Below are 18,035 nucleotides of genomic sequence, written 5' to 3'. Positions count from 1 at the left end.
GGACCAGGGGTCCTTCCACCCCGTGACTCCATCATACCCCAGGGCTTCATAGTTCTCCCCGGCACACCCCTGCAGCTGGCCAGCAGACCAGAAAGAGAGCAGATATGCAAAAGGACCCCCACTCTTAACTGCCTCTCATTTCCACACACAACCTTTCATGAGAACCAATCTCATGGCTCCAGCTAGATACAGAAAGTAGTCCAATACAGTGGTTGTCAACTGCGGGCAATTTTGACTCTCAAGAGGCAGGTGGCAATGTCTGGAGACATCTCTGATTGTTATAGCTGGGTAACTGGCATCTAGTGGGTAGAGTCCAGGGAAGCTCCTAAACGTCCCCCAGTGCACAGGACAGTCTCCCCACAAGAAAAAATTAACCAGCCCCAAATGGCAATATTGCCGAGACTTTGGTAAGCATCTAGCCAGTCTCCACAGTCGCACATACGTCAATGCTCAGATCCACCACCATTTCCCACTACCATACACTCTAATCAATCCCAACAAATCCACGTATCGATAGTCTGTTCGTTCATTTGCTTGTTCGTTCCTCCATTCATTCATCCAAGCTCCAGGCTCCTAAACAAGACAAGGTCTTACAAGTCAAAGACTTCACAGTGGAGCAGGGGAGGCAAGTATATGTAGATTATCAGACATGGGGGTAAGTGGGATTTAAAAGAACAAATGGAAGGGCAATGAATTCCGGCTGAGAGAGTTGGAGGAGAAGCCATAGGGAAAGTGGAATAGGAAAGACGTCTCGAAGGAAGCATATACTCATGGCTTTCCATCGAAATGTTGTGGGGTTTTTTTTGCAGGGCGGTGGAGAAGAAAAAGGTGGTTCCAGGAAAAGGAAACTGTACAAACAAAGGAATAACAATATGAAAGGATATGATTTATTCCCTTTTTGTTTAGGGGAAGAAATAGGAACTAGGGGAGGAGGGGTAGTAAAAAACGCTATTTGGTTCAAACATTTTTTAGCAGTGTGCTCGTGAAAGTCTTAAGCTCCCAGCCACACACACTGGCTTTCAGTCAAGTGGCCCTTTGAGAAACAATTCACACCACCAGGCTTCATAGAAATTTGTTAGCACAGGGCAAAGCCCGGGTAATAGCTGGAAATCTCACTGCAAATTTCCCAACAGGACCTGTCACAGAGTCTTTCAAACCATGCTACCTCAGAGCCAACATGAAACTGATTCAGGCAGATGGTTGCCCAAATGCATCCATCTTTGTTCCCCAAAGACAGGACCGTGCAGAAGTCAGATCTCTTCCTAAATTATGTCTCACTGAACCTGTTGGGTTAAAAAAGAAAAGCGTTTGCTTCTTCCGATCTTCTTCCAGTTGTGAATGTAGCTCCCAGGCTGTGGTTAAGAGCACAGACTGCCCGGGTTCAGATCCTGGCTCTGGCATAAATTCACTGTGTGACCTTGAAGAAGTTACCTAAGTTTCCAGGATCTCCTGCCTCCCAGATAATGTGCTTAAAGCTCTTAGCACTGAACCTGAAGCATATAATAAACACTGTCTCTATCTTTGTACCACAGCCATCTCCTCTGCCCCCCAAAATTGTCTTTTGGTTGTCATAAAATTCATTGTGGAATCTGACACAGTTGGGAAGGGAAATATCTGATGAACTTTCATGTTGTTTTGTAGAATATTACTAATAGCGACTTCAGTTTGCTTGGGCCAGATGCTATTAATTACAAACCAACATCACCATGTAAACAACGGTGGTTCTTAATTTTGAAGCTAAAATTAAAATTTTTAAAATACCATACTCCGACACAATTATTACCCCCATCATTCTCTTTACTCACGCTTCCTCCCTCAAACTGATGCCTCTCTCTCTCTCTAACTCTTATTTTCACTGTGATCTGCTTTGGGAAAACAGTGTATCTAGTTGTTAAGTACTATAGATTATATCGAACGACACTAATCACCTAGCACTAAAAAGCCTCATAAAAGGAAGAAATTTGTTTCTTTACAAGTCGGAATGTCGAAGGAGAAGTTAAAACGAGGGAAGCAGCCTCCAGAACCCGGAGAAGAGTCAGTCTGTTCCGAACTGCTTCCTCCTATGGTGAGGGGGAGACATCTAGGGTCTTAGGCTAAGTCAAGTCCCATCCACCTTTACGAAAAGTGGAAACAAAATTGCATGGCAATGCCTTTTGCAGTAAGTCAAGAACAAGGAATAAAACAAAAGTCAAGCCAACCAGAAGAACTAGGCTGAATCACGCTTAGGCTTCAAAATTGATTATCGCTGCCCTCCTAATTTACAAGGAATTCTAAATTGTCTGGACAGGGTCTCCTTCAATTTCCATTGCAGACTGGACTTGATCCCAAGAGAATGCTATTTTAAGGAGCACATTAAAGAGAAGGTTCGGCATCTGCATGGACAGATTTCAACAAGTAAGGTATAATAAGTCTGGAGTGAAGTCTGTCGTGTTCTTTTTAACTTCTTAGTAAAGACATTTTTCCTTGTACGTCAATGAACTCCTTGTAGGGAAGTACGACCGCCCTGAGATGCAATTCTCAAAAACTTTATTTATTATTTTGATATAAACTCAAGGCGTATGAACAATAAATTTTTGATAGCTCTGACTCCACTGTTGGGGAAAAAAAAAAAGTAAACTATGGACTCTGCAAAGAAACACTCTCTTTGAACTAATATTTAGTATTTTGTGTATAGAAATAAAGGCAATTTAGTAAATCAATTCTGTTTACCCGAAAGATTCCCCTTCCGTAGATAAGCTATTTACCTTCTTCTTAGGTGAAGTAAGAACCCATGAAGAAACCTGGCTTGTCAGGAACATAAAAGAATATGATTTCTCAGCGTACATAATGATGACATGGGAGTCTGATGCGCAGGGTGATGTAAATGTCTGGCAGTTGCCCTCAGGTGCTCTGTGCATGAGGTTTAGAGAACTGGCAACCAGCAAACTAATTACTGTTTCTGGCAACTTGCTGCAGGTCCTACCATCCCTGGATAAACAGTTAACACTTCTCAGGAAGAAACAGAAGACAAAAGATTACCATTTGAAGCCTCAGCTAAAGACTAGAAAAATCTGTGGCTTATCTAAGAGCCTTACAGGTTGCCATCTGTGTTCATAACGAAGGTTCAGGAGGAGGGAACGCTGGCAACTGGGAGCCCGGCTCTGGACATCTCCACCCAGCAGTATGGAGCCAGGCCTGGTCCCCTTCCCAGCCCCCATTTGGAATTAACAGACTCAGCAGGAAATCCCTCCCACACCTTTGGGAGGAAAGCACTGAGCACTGTGTACACAAGCACCCCCATCACAGCCCACACTACCGTCACGTTTACAACACGGGCACGTTCCAGAAACATCCTAGCTGCAACCAAAAGACAAGGCAACCCATCTGCTGGTGTCGTGTGGTTTCACCGAGAAGAAAAAAACACAAGTCGAGAAGGGCCTAAGCTCCTACATAAATACACTTCGGATATCAGCACAACAAGGAATCTGCTTGCAACAAGAGCAGATCTGGGTTTACACACTTTCAAATTAGGTATCAAAGGCCCAGGCTCAAATCCAGCCTGAACTGGAACCCAGCTCTCAAAGCTATTTCTGAAGATTAAATTGATTCTAGCCTTCCTTCAACAAATATTTACTGAATGTCTACTATGTACCAAGTTCCATTCAACAGCCCTACCAGGCATAGCAAATACCACTGTCTAGGGGAAACTTTTTAAAGACTCCATTAACTTCATATTTTGCATTGTACAGTCTAGTTTTTGTGCCTTTATTAAAGAGCTCTCTTCTTTAAAATAATACTAATACTAATAAAGATTCCATCCAAAAAGCAGATTCAAATATAGATTGACAGCCACACTGCCTTCTCCAGTCTTATCCTGCCCCATTCTCTCCTGCCTCCTGTCTTACGATTGGCTGTGCCTCTAACGATGTGAAATGTCTACAAAGCCTGCTTCAGGATGCGAACAACAATCATAGAACAAGGACAGGACCCCTAAGTAGGGTGACCAACCGGTCCCAGGTTTCCTGGGACTATTCTGGTTTTAAAATGGCAAGTCCCTCAACTCAGGTACCCTCTTAGGCCTGGACAAGCTGAGTCAGTGGGTCACCCTACCCCCAAGAAACCAGACCTCAGCAAAGGGAGGTACATTACTTCACTTGCCTGAGGGAAATGAGGCCCTGGGAGAAAGGCGCCTGGTGCCCTTTAAGGTAGGCCTGGGTTGCCCGTGGGCTGTCCTAGAACCTCACAGCTTCCTCCAGCTTCCTCCTGAGAAGGCCTATCCTTTTAAAATGCCACACCATTTAAGCTTTACAAAGACTTTCCAATGACAAGACTCCAATGACACGACATACTGAAGAAATCTTCACATAAATGCCGCAGGCTGGAGTTATTTGGATGTGGGTATTTCCTTGGCTAGTTTAAGAGCTCCTTCAGTTTAGACCATAACTATTGACCCCAAGATTTCCAGAATCCAGCACCAAGACTGGTGGATGGTAAATACTACATAAAATGGACGATAATAATAGTTGCCATTACGCAGGGCTTGTGATGTGTAGGACAACACACGAAGCACCTTATATAAATGATCTCACACTCACAATAACTCAGTGAGGTTGATTGACCTCCATTTTCCAGAGGAAGAAACCAAGGCTCAGTCAGACCTTATTTACTCAAGGTCATTATGACAGAGCTCATGTTTGAACCCAACCCATCTTGCTTCAAAAGTTCCATGTTTTCAACCACTCAACTGAATTAGGTTCAAGTAAGGTGAGCATATATAGTGAGGCATCAAGAACTGAGAGAGGAGAGTATCAGATACATTTCTTTTATTCTCTCCACTTTCAGTGTCGCCATTGCAAGAAAAAAAAAAAAAAAGACAGAAGAAGCCAAATCAATTATGAGTTAAGCTCGTACATTAAGCTAAGGCAAGGTAGGGATTTTAGTTAGAATTGGGTAGAACTGTGCCTGGCAAACAGTAGGCACTCAATATTTGAATAAATGTAATGAATACAATTGCATACCTAATATGAGTTTTAAGTTATTGATGCTCAGTGTTTCAAAGGCTATTTTAGCCACCACCATAGGTGAATAGATGAACTCCTACCTGAAGCTCCTGAAGGGTTAGTGTGATGGGGCAGGAATACATGGACAGGTACTTACCCCAGTTAAGGATGGCTGGCACTCTACCTGCATGGTAGAGATCTACCCTCCTGCTCTCCAACCACTTTCAGTTTCATTTAACCTGAAAGGAAGCAATCTGCAAACCTACAGAGCGACACAACTGCAAAAGAACATCACACCAAATACTTTGTTTCTGAGACATTTATCTCTCAGCTCCATTCATTACCTGTCAAACTGAGAACATTATTTTAATGTTAATATATTCCTGGTCATTTTCTCCAAGCAGCTGAACACATTTCCTCTTTCATAATAACACTATCCATAATGATCGAGCATTCCGAGGGCTAAAGAAGACTTTCTATCCTGTGAATTATTCCAAGATCAAAAGAAGTGAGGTAAACCAGATGTCCCTCCCAAAGGCATTTATGGCCAGAAGTTAATTAGGAAGGGAGGGGTGGTAGCCATTTGTGGGAAACTGTCACCCACTCATGTCAAACCCAAACAGCACCATCTGCTCCCTGAGTTTGTTGCCTGGCTTGGTGGAGTGTAGAGTTCTGATGCTGCTTACTGTATGTCCCCAGGAAGAGGGGTTTTTTGTTTGCTTTGTTATTGTTTTGGAAGAATCAGCCCAATTCAAGTTGAAAAACAGGCCACCAGTGACAATTCATTTTGTTAGAATGATGACCCTCTATGAGAATGTTCACCTCCCAACCACTGGTATGCACACTGCAGCCTGGCAACCCTAATCTGATTCAACATTTACTCATTATTGATGCAAGTAGGGGAAGCTCTTAAAAATAATTTTCTCTCTTCTTAACTTCAATTCCACAGGCCCAAAGCATGTATAATTCCTTTACCACAGTAAGTCAAAATCATTTCTGTGTTATCAATGATCGAGTATGTACGGAGCCCTTAATTTGTACAAACGTGATAGGGAATACAAAATAAGGTCAAACCTCATCCAGTCTTCATCTTTAAGGAACTTGCAAGAGAACCGAGATCCTGCTATTTTCATCTCTACATCTACCAGCCTGCAGGCCCCTTGGAAAGAACTGTACGCCTTACCCTCTCCCCCAGCTGAGCAATGACTTGTGATATGTGGTTTGATGACAAAAGACACCCTGGGACATCTTGTCAACACACCTCCTGTTACATGAACTAGCTTTAGTGGGTTTCTATTCTTTGCAATTAAACAGAAAAAGACACTTCAATCTTACGTGATAATACAGGACAATCTAATGATAAGTGCCCTTTGTAGAATGAATGTTGAGTGAAATGAGAGAGGTAATTTTGACAGAGAACTGTGGAGGCGTCGAGGATTGCTATGAGCTAAAATGATGGAGTTAAGTTTTTTAGGAGAGTTAAGAGCTGAGTCACACCTTTAATGATGGGGTATCATGAGGCACAGGAGACTGTAGGCCACAGAATATTCCAGGATTAAGAAACAGGGCCATGCAAAGCATTTTGGGGGACTAGTGGGCTAACCATCCCAGCTAATGTTGTGTTTTAAAGTCATGCAGAGCAAAAGTCAAAGTTGGACAGGAAGCTGGGGCTGGGAAAGCCAGGAATGAGAGAAATAAGGTTCTCAGCTAAGATGTGGCAGTGGGGATGGAAATCAAGGAAGATGTGGGAACTGTCACTAAAGATGCTGAGTTCACTATTTACAACAGCCAGGACACGGAAACAGCCGAAGTGTCCATCGACAGATGAACAGATAAAGAAGATGTGGCACATATATACAATGGAGTATTATTCAGCCATGAAAAGGAACGAAACTGAGTTATTTGTAGTGAGGTGGATGGACCTAGAGTCTATCATACAGAGTGAAGTAAGTCAGAAAAACAAATACCGCATACTAACACACATATATGGAATCTTAAAAAAAAAATGGTTCTGAAGAACCTACGGGCAGGACAGGAATAAAGACGCAGACGTAGAGGATGGACTTGAGGACACGGGGAGGGGGAAGGGTAAGCTGGGATGAAGTGAGAGAGTGGCATGGACATATATACACTACCAAACGTAAAACAGATAGCTAGTGGGAAGCAGCCGCATAGCACAGGGAGATCAGCTGGGTGCTTTGTGACCACCTAGAGGGGTGGGATAGGGAGGGTGGGCGGGAGATGCAAGAGGGAGGAGATATGGGGATATATGTATACATATAGCTGATTCACTTTGTTATACAGCAGAAACTAACGCACCATTGTAAAGCAATTATACTCCAATAAAGATGTTAAAAGAAAGAAAAAATTTAAAAAATAAAGATAATCAGTTAATCTGTTAATAAGCGGAACACCAACGTGAATAATAATGGCCCCTATTTCCACAGTATCTATTTCCACAGTATCTCTCAAAGCTTTTACCAAAATCTCATCAGTTCTTGTAGAACCTCAGTGAGGAGCACATTACATGTGATTATCTGGACTTATTAATGGAAAGTGAGGCAGAAAAGTTACACTTCCTTAACAGGTAGGAGTAAGATGGGGATGGGGGAGCAGAAAGAGAAAACACAAGCACAGAATACTGCGTTCGGAGACTCCATTTCCTCACGACTTCTTCTCCACCAGCAGCACATCTGCATTTGATCAATCCCTTCCCTGGGGAAGTCTGCTCCCCCAGGAAGCCTATATGATGTTACAATAATAACCTTTACCATGCAGGATGTTGCAATGAGTTTCATCCATGCAGGAATTAATAAATCAAGTGGTGAATAAGGCATCCTTTCCTACTCAGCCCCTTGACTCCCAGCAGCTCACAGGTACCACACCCACCCGCCCCCCTGCCCGCCCCCCGACACACACACACACACACACACACACACACACACACACACACAACTCCACAAGGAATGTGCTCCAAGGCCTGTGCAGCCACATCAGGTCTCCGGCAGGAAATCCCAGGCCTCGAGAGCTACCCAAAGGAAATGCAAATCACATATACACGCCTTGAGGCCTCCCTCCTGAACTCTCACAATGACAGCAAGTCAACTGGAAACAGAAAATCCTTAACCAGAAAACAAGTACTTGCTTTATCCTGGAACATACAGTGTAGCTCCCAAAGCCCTGAGGGAAGGATCGGGAAAACCAACACGTTCCTTGCTTCCGGCTTCCACGACATTGCAACCACGTCATTGCGACTGGCAGTGCCAGGAACCACGTTCCCTCCACAGGGGTCCTCTACCTAGACGGCCAACTTCACTATGAAAGTAAAACGGTAGGAACTCAGAGGCCCAACAAAATCTAGGCATGTATCTTGGAGCTTCCCAAAGACATTTCAAGACCAGTCCCTCCGGGCTTCATTTTCTCCCTCTCTCAGTCTGCGCCTCGCCCTGAATTAGTACCTGGAGGTCTTGGATGGGCTGCATCTGATCTCTCTGCCGGTTTCTCAGCTGCTCATCTCCACCTCAGAACTCCTACGGGTGCAATACTTTGTCACTCAAGGAAAGCTGGACTAGGGGGCAGCCTCTGGACTCTTAGGCCAACACTGAGGTCCTCTGGTCACTGACTCAGGAGCTAGCAGTCAGCTTACCATATCACCTGCCTACGGAGAGCTGTCTGTAAAAACGACTTCAACAAGGTGATTACTGACCCAGAAGCCACACTCTTGTTCAATTCCATACTTATGCTAAAGGTATATATCAAATCCTAGACGTCCTAATCCATGCACGCATTTATCACAACAAAGATTATTTGCGTGACCAGCACTCTGCACAGCAAAATCTCTCAACAAGCCACCAGCCGCTTAATCCACAGCCCCTCACAATGACTATGCCACAGAACCCAACTATTTTTAGGGAGGGTGCAGAAAGGGAGGCTTTAAAACTTACCACCCTCATAGCCACCATGGTTGCTGATGAAAGTTTGAATGCCCCAGAACTCTCAGGTGTTCTATTAGCCCTATGACCAGAAAATACCTCTTGTCCAAATTCCTTTTTCTAATATCAAAGCAGTAAGAGGAAGATCTAGACTACCTCACACACCCCCTGCCCCCTCTTGGTCTTATCTGCCGTATTGGCCGAAGGAGGCCACATCCTGGGTGACGCTAGGCCCACCGTTGCTTTTTCTACCCTTGGCTGCTCAAACAAACTCAGGAAGTCTTAGACAAGAGGCAGACAGCGAGGGAGAGGAAGTGTGTAAGCAATCCCTCTCTATTATATAATGCTAAGCACAGAACCTCCTAGAACCAGCCTTGGAAACATTCCTGGCCTATCACGTCAGAACAAAGAACTACTCAAAACAGGCAAAAAGAGAAAATAATTATCATTTTTTATTTGATGACCGGTGTGAGGTCATATTAGCAAATATAATAGGAACATACTAGTAAAGAACAGGTTGGAGTACGACCAGATTCTTTAAGCGACGTATCATTTGTTCATTCAATCCATACTCGTATAACACTCAATGTGCTAATAAGCTAGACCCCATAGGAACACACTAGACCACATCACTTGTGGAAGGTCATTAGTGCTACTCACCTATATCCGGTTTTCCCTTTTTCAGTACAAGAAATATCAGATTGTCGTTAAACGGGGTCATAGGACTAGTCTGGTGAAGCAACATAAGTCACTTCAGGGTCAGATCATGTCATTTTGGAGCAAGATCCCCTGGAGCTTCCTCTCCCATGCTGCAGTGATCTTGTGACCTTGATCTGCAGTGATCTTGTGACCTTGATCACACGTCAAGATCACACCCCCACCAATTTGGGTCGTTGCATGACTACGATGAGCAGGGCCCACTTGCTGACTGTGTTGGACACACAGTGTGGGAAAGAAAGAAACCGGGCCACTGAGACCCGGAGGTTATTTGTTATGGCAGAATAACCTAACCTATCTTGCTGATACATCACTGCTTAAAAAAGAGAGAGATCTGCAAACGTCCCCCTCCCATCTGTTTTCTAATTCAGAAAAGCAGAATTTATTTCAAAATTCAAGTGCAGCAGGGCCTGAATAATGCCTTGAAATGTAGAGGGTGCCAACAGGATAGACAGATCTAAACAACTCTGAGAGAATAAGGAATGAAAACAGAATAACCTCGACAATGGTGAAATCTACCCGTTCATGTGGAATTCAGCTGCGGAGTTTAAAGACTATGAAGAGAAGGTCGCCTTCTGACAACAGGTGCAGACATTGGCGAAGCAGTGAGCACCCTAATGAAAGAGGCGTTCAAGTGGAGGCGGGATGATCACAGGCTGCCTCCTCAGAAGTCCAGTACCCCCTCTTTGCTCCCCTCTCTCTAGCGCCCACTGCACCTAATTAGTCAGGTCTTCATTTCTCCATCCCCCCAGAAGCTCTAGAAGGCGGTTCGCCTTTGTGTCTCCACACTCCGCCCCAGCCTGCCCCTTGGCAGTGATCAGAGAGCCCAGTGCCTATCAGGAGCTCCATAAACATCTGCCAAATGAATTAAATGAACACTGTAGAAAGGACTCGGCTCTGGCGGCAAAAGTCGGTCTCATCACCTCTAGGGCTCCTCCAACCTAAAACTAAAACACACTACTGCCGACATCTGGGAGTGGGGAGCATCCACCTAAAAGAACAAATTAAACATCAGTACAACACTTGATTAGGATTTATTACTAGACACAATTGAAAACCACATTGAAAGCTAACTCTGTGCTACGGCTATCTTTGTTCTTGGACATGCATTTACATGTTCAGGCAGCTGTTTTCCCATGTGGAATTTTGTGGGTGAGGTATTTATTTTTTCTATTTAAAACACACACACACACACCCTTTGTTTCTATTGCATTATTACACTCCCTATTATCCCATCACGTAGCTTCCCCTCTTGCACAGCACACACCCTGCATCACTGCTGACATAAAAACCACTTGTCAAAATACCTCTACCTTAGCCCCACTACAAGGCTGATCTTTCCAAAGCACTGGTCTTTGTTTCAGCTGGGACAGGTTGATAACTCATCTACTTTTCCTGGTGATACATGAATGCTCTGAGTCGAAGAATAAATGCCAGCATCACTGATGTTTTGTTAAAAGTCACGTTTCCAAACAAAACTACCCTAGAGGGGAATGACGAATCTTTCAAGTTTTAAAATTTTATTTTTTAAGGGATTTGGGGAAAAAAATGGTGAAGGGAGAATCTGCCCCAGATACCATGCTGTTGCTATAGTGCAAGAGACAGCACACTGGCCTCTGGTCCTCAGCCGTCCCTTCTTCCTGCAAAATAAAACTTGAGTCTATGTCCATACACATCCTTCTTCCCTGCTTCTCGTGTAGGACACCATGACTCTGCGCTCTAGGAGACAACACCAACACCAGGTGTCCTGATCCATCTGAAGGGTAGGCTTTCACTGAGTTTTATCAAGATAACCCCAGACCTGGTTAGGCTGCCATCAAAACAGAACTATCCTTGGAATGAAAAGAATAATAGGCCAGAGTTTTTGGAAAAGAACCAACACCTAAAGATAAAATGCAGACTGAGGGCCTAATGGTTCATGGCTATATAAATGGAAGCTTAACTGAAGCTCCATTTTCTGCTCCCCCAACTGTCCTCCCTCCCACCTCCCAGTAACTTACTTCTGCACGTCCTTCTTGATATTTCAAACACTATTACAATAAAGCGGGGGGGGGGGGGGGGGAAGAGAGACAGTGTTTCATAAGAAGGTGAACAATTAGGACATTTGACCAATACCTTTTCAACAAATGATATCCCATCTACAGACTGAAGCCAAAATGTATTACTACAGATAAGAAAGCAGACACAAATCCAAACCCCACGTTCAGCTACAACTGCCTATGTGTGGATTATATCAAATTCCCCTCAAAGGGAACCAGGTGGAATTTATACAACCCCAAACGCAGCCTGCCCTCAATGACTTCTTCAAAAGGAAGGTTTCAAGTCTTTTGCAATTTCTTTCTTTGAATCAGGAGTTTCAGCAGCCCCTTCTGCTCCAAACAGATAGGAATGGATGGTGTGAGGCAGAAACCACCCAAATACCCCCCTGCAAACGCCCGTTGACCTGAATGACCCAGAGACACCCAGGAGGCTACCCAGATTAGCGGTGGTTACCTGAATCTGTCACCGAGTCCCTTTCACCCCCTTCTGCGTGATGACATCAAGTGGAAATGGTACGCGTTTGGGAGGCAAGAGGCTGACAAGCAGGAAGCACAACTGAGCCTGAGCTTTGTTCAGCCTGCAGTGAAATACATGCAGTAAGGGTTAGATAGGCGCAGCAGAGAAACCCAAACGACCTCCCGGGCAGAGCAGCGGTGGTGGCGTGGGTGCACTGGGGGGAGGTGGAGGAAGGCGGCGGAGGTGTGGCGGTCTGGCGGGCCGCCGAGGGGCGTAACGCTTCCTAATCGTCTCCGCGGGACAAACAACGACCTCCCCGGACTCCTCTGCAGTCTCCCACGCCCCTAAGTTATCCTCTGGTTGTAGAGCCTCCACTGGCAACGGTAATCCCTCAGAAAGAAAGAAAAACGAGAAGGCATAGCATAGCACCGTGGAACACAAGCAAAATACACTAGGTAAACCCGGTTATGTGGGAACGCGGGGCGCCCAGTCACGCGCCCAAAGAGACACACCAGCGCTGCGTTCGCGAGCATCCTTCTTTCCGTCGCCCCTGTCCGCCACCTCATCAAGTCCCGGTCACTGTTTTGCCGATTTCTCTACTCTCTCCAAAACCTTGCGGCGCCGCCCCCAGCCTAGGCGGGATTGGGGACCGCCGCCTCCGGAGCAGCGTCCCACGAGTCCAGCCTGCTTTGTGCTGCCGCTGCCCTCCCAGGAGCGAGCGCCCCGGACGCGTGGGTGCGCACAAAAGACCCCCAACATCTATCCCTCCACTAAGCCCTCTCCTCCCCGGAGGGGCCCGGGGACCGCAGAGACAACTTCCGGGGGGGCGGAAGCGCTCGACAGAGGCCCTGCCAGGGGCCCATCCCGGGGGGGCGCGCGCGGCGCGGGCACGAGACCGGCTCCCTCGGACAGGAGCTCCAGAGGGCATCCGAGGACTCGGCGGAGCCGCCGATAGCGCCGCTCCCGAGACCCAGCCGCGGGCGCAGCTCTGCCGGCGTTCGGGAGAGACGCAACTCCAGGGGCCCCCTCCCGCGCGCTCCCGGGCTGCCTCGCCGCGCCCCGGGCCCCGTTCCCCGCGACCCCTGCGGCCCCGCCACCCCGCTCTCCACAGTCCAAAAGGTGCCCCCTCTACCCGCCAGGCGGCACCTCCCCTTTCCAGCTTCCCTAGTTCCGGGCGCGGCCGCCGCGGGGGCGCAGACATCCCTTCGCGCTCCTCTCGCCGCCTGCGACCCAGGAGGAACAGAGCCGAGAAACCGAAACTCACCGACCTCTCTCCGCAGCGGGCTCCGGCGCTCCCTACAGAAGCGGCGACGGCGGCGGCGGCAGCGGCAGCAGCAGCATCGCCGGGGGGTCCCGGCGCGCCCGTCACCCGCTCGGCCAGACGCGCGCCGAGGGCTGCGGGGCGGGCGCGGGGAGCGCGGCGGCGGCGGCGCCTGCAGCCCCAGCTCCCTGCTCGGACCCTCAGGAGGCGCCCCACCTGCCCGGCCGCCCTCCGCGCTCGCAGTCGAACACCGCCGCCAGGCGCTCGGCTAGGAGCGGGAGCTTTTTGTGTCACCGCCCAGACTCGGGCACCAAAAGGGGTGGGGGCGAGAGGCCGGGCTCCGCTCCCCGCGGCACCGCCCCTCCCCGGCGGCTCCACCTCCCACGCCCCTTCCCTCCCACCTCTCCGCTGGTCCAGGACTTCAGTCTGTCAGTCCCAAATCGCAAACCACTCACGGGCTGAGGAGCCGCCCACCCTCCCCCGCGCGCTCCCTCGGCCTTGCCTCCAAGTGCCCGACCTCGGCCGGGACCTCGACGTTGTCCCCTCCACGGCGCGCGAGTGGGACCCGAGCTGGAATCAGGTGTGAAAGGAGGCCGAGCTCGGCCGGCAGGAGGGCGGGTCTGAGGTAGGGGCAGAGGCCGGCGGGGACCAGTCTGCAGCTCGGGACCTGGGGACCGAGCGAGGGGGGAGTCGAGATCGTCACATTTCCAGAAACTGCCCTGGGTCCGCGTCACCGCTGGTACTTTCTGGCTGCCCCTAAGAGTTCATGTGGTCCAGGCAGGGCGGGGTCCTGCTTTGGTGGAGGGGAGGATGCGTCCAAAGAAGCCTGAATGACACTCCACCACCTGGTTCCCTAGGATGGGGTGCAGGGAGCAGGAACAGGGAGGGGCCAGTCCTGAGGGTTACATGTCAGTGCGAATCCCCGGGACCTCGGGGCCCACCCTATTCTCCACCCTGAAACCGAACTCCTACCTTAGGGACATGCTTAGAATGTCTAGTTCCTCCGAGAAAATCTAGGCGTGGCTCTTGTGTGAACTGCAGAATAGCAGAATGGAGGAGGGAGGTCGCTGGTAGAGGATGGTGTCCATGCTCTCTGTTGCCTTTTTAAAGGATTTCTTTGCAGAACGGAAACCCAAAAGTCTGTTCTATGACTCTAGTAAAGTGAAGCCTGCCAACTTTCCTGGATCTCCAGCACCAGGGTTCAACTGAGTGGTCCCTAGTCATCCAGCAGAGCGGGCAGCCTTTCTGGGCTGCCAGAATGGAGCTGTCTTTATGTCCCTACAGTCTTGTCCACAAGAAAAGAACTCCCATTCTAACCTCTCCCAATAGCTCATGTAAATGCTTCTGCCAAGATTACGAGATGGAAGCCCCATGAACCACGCTATGTGACCTACTAAAATTCAAAGTGTACTCAAGGGACCCTTCTTGTCCCTCAGATAAAAACCTGTTAATAGTGTTCCCAAATGTGCTCAGCACATACAGAAATCAGTCACCAAGAAACATAAAGCTTGATGGGTATCAGGCTTTTCTAGGATCCCAAATAAAATGTTCACCTGGCTGACCCATGTCCTTTTGCTCCCTGAAGTTATATCCTCTATTGTACACCTGGCAGGAAGGAAAGCGATATGTCTGCTTTAAAAGCAGACATATATTCTTGGAGTAGAAAACTTCAGGAGTCTTATTTTCAGGCTCAACTTCAGGAACCAAAAAAAATTCTTTTCCTTGTTGTTGTTGTTCTTTTAATGAGAAGCTAATAAGAGTATTGAAAACTCTGATATTGACCAGGAGCTTTGAATAGGATGATGAGTTACAACACACCAAGATTTTACTAGAAAAGTTTAGCCTAGAAATATTATTATACAAGAGTGATTTTAAAGACTACATTGAGGAAGCTACTTTCAGGGATCACTAATTATTACAAAATGTTTAAAATCTTTTTCAGCTGCTTTCCAAACAATTCTTTGGGAGGATTCAAGCATTCAGCATGGTGTTGGGTAAACTCTAACACCCTTAGTCATTCATTCCCCCTGACTGGTATTTTAATTCACAACCACATCACGGGTGTTCTGCCTTCTGTCCAGTCTTGTAAAGCTGTCACACAGAGAAGGTTAATTTAGTGGGGCAGACCGGGATACGCAGCTCTTAAGATGAGTTGGGGGCCAGCGCCGGGGCAGGCAGCCACGGTTTGAGTCAGGAGAGGCACAGGCAACTACATGTCGAAAAGAACTCTTCAGTGAGACACTTCCAGGATCAAGGCAGTGAGGAGCAGGCAGTGTTGAGAAGCGCACGCTGGCAGGCAGCATGGTCAAAGCTTCAGGAAGGCATCACGCTCCAGACTGAGGCACTGTGCCCATGTGTGGGAGGGAGGGAGACGAGATCAAGGCAGCACCCCAGGTCTTGAAGAACCAGGCTTATCAGGATGGGGCCCCCGGCACTGGGGAGTAAGATAGGATCAGATAGTCCTTAGTTCCTTCAACAAATATTCCTTGAGTGTGGACTCTGTACCTGGACCGTGGCCCTAGAGTTAGGACAGAGAAGGAAACAGACCCACATCCCTACCCTCACAGAACTTTACATCCTAATGGAGGAAGCCGGGAATACACAAGATAATAAATAAGAGAAAGAAACTGTGTGCTGGGGAGGGAAAGGGAAGGAAAGAGGGGGAAATCAAGCAGGGAGGGGTGTTGTGAAGACTTTGTATTGGATGGAAGCTGAAATTTTAGTTTGGTGGCCAGGGAGGGCCCCCTGAGAAGGTGCCTTTTGAGGGGAGAGCTGAAGAGGGAGAGACTTCCTGCCATCAGACAGGACGTGTGTGAGGGGGAGGGCTCTAATATCCCCACTTCACTCCCCTGGGCTGAGTCAAGGTACTGGGACTGGGTTACAAGGTTAGTCAGACCAGTAACATTTATTGATGCATAGTCACTTGAGGTTGAATGAAAGCTGCTTAAATCCAGGCAGGGATGAGTTCTTATTCATCTTTGTACCCACAGCATCAAGCATAGGTATCCCATAAATGTTTATCGAGCTGAACCCTTAAATCTCCTAGAACACGGGGTGGGGCTGAGATAAATGTGACCCCATGATTCCCAGGACTGCCCTTCTATCGGGATGTCACTTCCACAAAACAATGTGATAATCTTTTGTTATCACTTTTCGTGACTGTGTTCTTGATCTTCGAGGGCAGAGATTATATTTCAACTTGTTCCCTGAGCACCTAAGATGCTAAGAGGGAGGGAGAGAAGGAGGAAATACAGGAGAGAGGCAGAGTCAGAGGAGAATGAGGATAGGGAAACACACAAACCCTGCCAGGTGCTTAAGACCCCTAAAGACCTTAATCCAGCCCAATAATGAGCATGAGTTTTCTGTTTAACATGTTTGAGTTTTACATATTAAAACTGCATCTTGAAACTGAACTATGGTGATAGTCGTACACTTAAAACAAGTGGATTTTATGGTACATAAATTATACCTAAATAAAGCTGTTTAAAAGCATTGAAGTAGGAGCTGCATTTAGACAGCTTTCATGTGCTGTGAATAACCCAGAGGCAGATTTAACCAAACACATTATCATCCTTCCTAATAGGTGTTTAAACCAAATAGATTTGTATGAAATAATAGGAAAAAATATATATTGGTCCACGCCCCCAGTTCCTGGCCCAGAGCTCCTAAAACCCTTGTCATTTTCTCAGTGATAAGTACACTAGAAGCATCTTTTATTCTAATATTTGGTCTTTGATGCTGGTTCCTGACATCAAGGTGATAGAAATGTCTTTTGTTCTAATGAGGTCACCCTGGGTAGGCTCCTGGATGGGGGCTGGTCACCAGAAAGACCAAGATCAGAAGCTTGGAATTTTCAGCCCCACTCCATATTCCCCCAAAGAGGGGAGAGAGGCTAGAAGTGCAATTACGGATCGATCATGTCTCTGTGATGAATCCTCCATAAAAATCCCAAAAGTACAGGGTTCAGAGAGCTTCCAGTTGGTGAGCACGTTGGGGTGCTGGAGAGGGGTGGCCTGCAGAGGGCATGGACGCTCCTCGCCCCTTCCCACATACCTCGCCCTATGCATGTCTTCCATCTGGATGTTCAGCTGTATCCTTTATTGTACCCTTTTATAATAAACTGGTAAACAGTAAGTAAACGGTGTCCCTGAGTTCTGTGAGCTGCTCTAGCAAATTAATCAAACCTACGGCGGGAATCTCTGATTTAGAGCTTACTGGTCAGAAGCACAGGGGACAATCTGGACTTCTGATTGGCGTCTGAAGTTGGGGGGTGTGCAGTCTTCTAGGACTGAATCCCTCACCTTTGGGATCTGACGTTATCTCCAGGTAACTCCAGTTCTCCAGTGTCAGATCTGAGTTAAATCATAAAGCCACCCAGCTGCCTTATGGTGTCACAGAGAATTACTTACCTTGGGGAAAAACCCCACACATTTGGTGACCGGAAGTGTCAGAAGTGAAGTATTATATGTGAAAGTAAAGGAGAAACAACCAGGAGAAAGAGTGAATTTTTCTTTCTCAATTTGCAAATTTACTTTTTCCCTTATGTGATTTTTTTGCCACCTTAAAGTACACATAGTCTTTTTAAAAGTGTAAAAAACGGTCTTCAAGTACATATAGTCTAAGATAGTTTACTGTTAGCGATTGCTAAAG

The 18,035-nt window shown here is 47.1% G+C and overlaps 1 protein-coding gene across 7 annotated transcripts in view; it reads right to left on the bottom strand.

Moving 5' to 3' along the window:
* Positions 1–13,699, bottom strand: part of RNF152 (ring finger protein 152) — an 81,769-nt gene extending 68,070 nt beyond the window's left edge. The window contains exons 1-3 of one of the 7 annotated variants that reach the window (XR_010932999.1): positions 12,122–13,373; positions 11,629–11,658; positions 9,344–10,619 (exon numbers count right to left, since the gene is read on the bottom strand). The gene's annotated coding sequence lies outside the window, so the exon portion shown is untranslated. The other 6 variants (XM_067698914.1, XM_067698916.1, XR_010932998.1 and 3 more) reach the window with 6 other exon arrangements.
* Between the last annotated feature and the right edge of the window lie 4,336 nt (positions 13,700–18,035).

The sequence above is a fragment of the Pseudorca crassidens genome, chromosome 12 (genome assembly GCF_039906515.1).
Source record: "Pseudorca crassidens isolate mPseCra1 chromosome 12, mPseCra1.hap1, whole genome shotgun sequence".
In the NCBI taxonomy this organism is placed as follows: Eukaryota; Metazoa; Chordata; class Mammalia; order Artiodactyla; family Delphinidae; genus Pseudorca; species Pseudorca crassidens.
Note: the sequence above shows the minus strand (reverse complement) of the source record. Positions and strands in the feature narration are given on the sequence as shown.